The sequence below is a fragment of the Alexandromys fortis genome, unplaced genomic scaffold (assembly GCF_014885135.2).
Source record: "Alexandromys fortis isolate MF-2015 unplaced genomic scaffold, M_Fortis_MF-2015_v1.1 scaffold_8_9099976_23576923, whole genome shotgun sequence".
NCBI lineage: Eukaryota > Metazoa > Chordata > Mammalia > Rodentia > Cricetidae > Alexandromys > Alexandromys fortis.
In genome coordinates this window covers 14,373,529-14,378,149 of record NW_026067899.1, presented here as the reverse complement: position 1 = coordinate 14,378,149, position 4,621 = coordinate 14,373,529, and the positions used below count along the sequence as shown (strand labels likewise).

Sequence of the window (4,621 nt, the reverse complement as noted above, 5' to 3'; positions counted from 1 at the left end):
ATTCTTCTAAAATTTATTTACAAAACAAATCCTTCATTTTCATAATTTTCACGTGAAACATTTAATACTTTTACACCTATCAAATTTGAAAAGGCAAAGGAAACAAAAGATCTTCATTTTATATAATACATTTTTCTAGTCTTTTATGGTTTCCACATGATCATGTGTTTATGTACATAAATGCATACATATGAACAGAAAGGGAATTTAGGGGAAATAAGTTCTGGGTGGAAGCATTCTAAAATATGAAACTTTATATTATGTCTTTAGAACACTGAAGCAACTCTTTTAAAAAGTTCATCATATGAATGTTGTCACTAAAAGCTCACTCTTGGCTTCCCTCAGGGTCCTGGTTCTTGAGGTCTTTAAAAGAATTCAGAAGTGGCTTGACGTCAGAGCATGGTTTGGAAGATAGAGAGCATTCATCAGAGTCTTGAGACTAGACACTGGCCAAAGACACCATTTTCATAGAGCACACTCTTAAAGAGAATAAAATTGGCGACAGCCAAGGAGGCCCTTGTGTTCACTTACATTTTAGGTCATCTTTATAGTATTTTTTAAAAAATTCTCTAGAACTGATGGCTTTCCTTGCAGCAAAGTTTCCTGACTAAGTGGCAGAAAGACACGCTTAGAAACTCATTTCTTTTTTAAAAAGTTAATTTATTTATTTAAAACAGCTTAAATCAGAAAAGATTTTAATATCTACACCATGGAAAACAAATGAACACTTTTGAATATTTTCATACCATGCAGCAACTATTTAACAGCAGAAAAAGAATAAAATATATTATACACAGACAGAGAATGAACTCTTAGAACATTATTCTAAACACATGCACAAAGCGCTCACCAAATTTGACCCTGTCACATTTCCAGGGCACTTCACCCTGGGCGCCAAGGAGAAAGCACCTTGTGGTGCCTGATAATCAGCCACTATTATGGGTGCAAGGGCAGAGGGCAGATACGAAGGAACAGGGAGATGGAAGAGATTAGATGCATTATGTGAACGACACAAAAAAATAATTAAAATTTTAAAATAAAAAGATGACCATGTCTACACAAATCTAGAAAAGCTTGCTCTGACCCCGTTGTCTGTGGCTGCTGTGGGTGGCCGTGGGCATCTTTGGGGAGCTTGTGTTCAATCTAATATAGCTCATTCTCCTAATCAATAAAAGAGAGAGAGAGAGAGAGAGAGAGAGAGAGAGAGAGAGAGAGAGAGAGAGAGAGAGAGAGAGAGAGAGAGAGAGAGAGAGAGAGAGAGAGAGAGAGAGAGAGAGAAAGAGGCAATGAAAGAGACAGAGATAATGAAAGAGAGAGACAATGAGAGAGACAATAAAAGAGAGAGAGAGAGAGAGAGAGAGAGAGAGAGAGAGCGAGAGAGAGAGAACGAGAGAAGAAAAAGAAAACAGATTTCTTCTTTCTCAGCAGCTATCAATGGCAAATAACTTCTTGGTGAGAATTTACACTTCCTTTTTTGGTGCTGCCATTTAACCTGGTCTGAGCTTGCACTGGTCTTGTGTGTACTGTTGCAGTCCCTTGAGTTTATAAGTGTGAGTCTGTTTGCACTTGTATTCCTAGTCCAGAGATGCTGGGAGAAACATACTTCCAATACTAACATAAGGTTTCAGCTTGGTTTCTAGCTGGGTTATATTAATTCAGGTCGAAAAGAGAAGCTGAGAGGTCTCCCTACTAAAAAACCCCTCTTTACCTGGCATTACCAGCAATTCAGGGTCTGCCAGTGTGGCAGATGGATAGTCGTGCCTGTGAGACTGCTAGGTACTGAAACAGAGCTGAGGATATAATGGCTTGAAAATTAGGGTCTTTGGATATGGTAACAATTTTGGATGCAGACTGTATATGAATCGTTAGGAGAATGAGCTCTTAATTTAGAAAACATTGATTTGCCTTTTATCAAAAACAAGAAATTCTCTGGCTAGGGAGGTATCTTTTGTCTTTTGACTTTCAAAGCAGTTGACAATGTCATGTCTTCACCAAGGTCCAGAGAAATGACTCAGATCCCTTCCTGCCATTTTAGTTCCTGGTGTGACGATTATTTTGGGTGAAGTGGGTCCTCTCCAATGACACACAAGCTTGCTAATTGACAACTACAGACTTGACAGAAGATGCAAGGGCAACAGAAAATTATGCAAGAGAAAGGAATAGAACATTGCCATGTAGAGGTCAAGTTGTCCTAGGGACCATCTTTATCATGATGTAGAATAATAATTATAAAAGAATAATAATTATTAAAAATAATAATAAAATATAACAGTATGGCATCACAAAATAATTTGTTGAAATAAAAAGAAGAAATGTTTTAATAACAATAAATTATATTATTTACAGATAAATTGAAGTCCTTATTTATTTTTACTTATGGATGTTTAAGGTTCTTTGGTCAGTATTTCCCGGGAAGCAAAAAAATCCTTAAACTTTAGAAACAGAAATGTCTATTTCAACTTTAGAATGTTCAAATCAATGGAAAATTTATGACATTAAAGCAAAATAATTACCTAAATGTAAGGCCAATCAAATCTCTCACTTCTCCAAATGGCAAATCTCAGGTCTAAGGAAATTTATTTCGTTTTTGTTGTTGTCTTAATATCTCCCTTGTGTTTTATGACTCTCAAGTTTATTTTGCAAATTTTTCCAACATAAGAATATGCTTTGTAGGAGTTGGGCTGGTCTCCCCCGGCTTCTGGAAGCGGGCACCCGGAGGCAAGATGGTTTACATCTCGAATGGACAAGTGTTGGACAGCCGGAATCAGTCCCCATGGAGGTTGTCTTTTATAACAGATTTCTTCTGGGGAATAGCAGAATTTGTGGGTTTTTTTTTTTTTGTGTGTGTGTTTTTTTTTTTTTTTTTAAACTCTGCTTCAGCAAGATGTGAAGAAGAGAAGAAGCTATGGAAGCTCATCCGGTTCCAGATACGATGATGGAAGGGGGCCACCAGGAAACCCTCCACGAAGAAGAATGGGTCGAATCAATCATCTTCAAGGCCCTAGCCCTCCTCCAATGGGTGGTGGATGAGGAAGGTAAACGTCTGCTCTAAGAAGCAGACAACTAGACACACGTGTGTGTAGAAGGAAGCCAGCACGAGAAGAGCAGCTCGTGCAGGACAAGATGGTGTGTGTCTAAAACAAGGACTTTTCTGTGTCCTCACAGATGAATGAGGTCATGCTGGGAATTCCCTCTGCAGGATCTGGCCTGACTGATATGCAGTTCTATAAATGTACATGTTTGTCTCATCTTTTTGTATAGTTTACTAAAGTGTTAATATAGTTTTAATAAGTAAATATTTTTAGGTTGCTAAACTTGATTCCTCATCTTTATATGATTAAACCCAGAATCTCTGATCTGGAAGAAATAAAGGCTATGTATTAAAAAAAAAAAAAAAAAGAATATGCTTTGTAATCAGCGATCTGGAGGTGCACTTGAATTCCTGCAACTGTTAAAATCCTGGTGAAAGAACAATTACAAAAATACTGCAATTCAAGCACACCAAGATGACAGGAGTTTTTGTCAACTCAGAGTAGCTCAAATAGAAGGATAAGAGCTCCATATAAAGTAGAGGAAAAAATCTAGTAAAGGTAGAAAATTCTATTTTTGCCAATCTGTTGCTTATGAATCCTTCTTAAAGTCTTCACTAAAGTCAAAGCCCTAGCTTGTGCTTGTAAAGTGTATACTCTAGGTTAGAGCACCCTCTGGTGGCTCCACTTAGAAATTCACAAAGTCTCTATGGAGAAGTTTATGATTTTATCACATTTTTTACAATAAAGAAGGAAGATGGTCAGCTCCACCCCCTAGCCTACAAGTCCCCCGAAGTATCACTACTTCTGTCTTTAAGGCACACTGACTCCCCTAGGCTCTCTGTTTATTATGAGTTAAAAAGAATGGATTTAGGATGGAAATGGCCCCATAGCTGATCTTCAATCTCAATGAATGACTGTCATCTGTTGAGTTCAGAGAACGGTGTTTGTCTGATGATAAAAGAATAAGAAAAGGAATTTGCCTTCTGGATAAAAACTAATCAAAAGAATGAAACAAATTCCATATGAGCTGCACTGGCTTACATACCAAGAGCACTCACCTCTGCCCAAGGACCACCTCTTCCTCAATGCCTGAGAATTCTGCCATTACATTTGTAAAGTGGAGGACCACCTTCCAACACTGCTCATTCACAGCAAGGAGCAGTGCCAGTTGCTATGCAACCAGGAGACGTCTGCCTAGAGATTTTAAATTCTGCCTAATTAGTACAGAGGCTTGGGTCCCTTACTGGGGATTAGAATTCCCTCCCAGGTGACTATTACCCCCATTCCACTCAGTTTGGGCTTTCTGAAAATGTTCCCCTTCTCATAACTGTGTAAGGCTGGTGGTAGCTGTTGGGTGGGCACCACAGAACTTTTCATCCTAGGCCTTTTCTGTGTAATATTTGGGTCCAGTCACTCCCTTTGTGATCCTAAACTAATTCAGATGAGCACACAGAAACTGTGATGTAGCTTGGGCTGCGGACTTTATCCCACCTCTTCGGCTGTGGGTAGAGAACGGCTGAAAATCTTCTGAAGATTTCTCAGACTGCTTTGCAAAATAAATTCTGTCTCTGGTGTTGGAAAAAAAAAAA

General features: G+C 38.4%; 1 pseudogene; it reads left to right on the top strand.

Annotated features, from left to right (window-relative positions):
* Positions 1-2,679: 2,679 nt before the first annotated feature.
* Positions 2,680-3,376, top strand: LOC126489151 (selenoprotein K-like; annotated as a pseudogene).
* Positions 3,377-4,621: the final 1,245 nt, after the last annotated feature.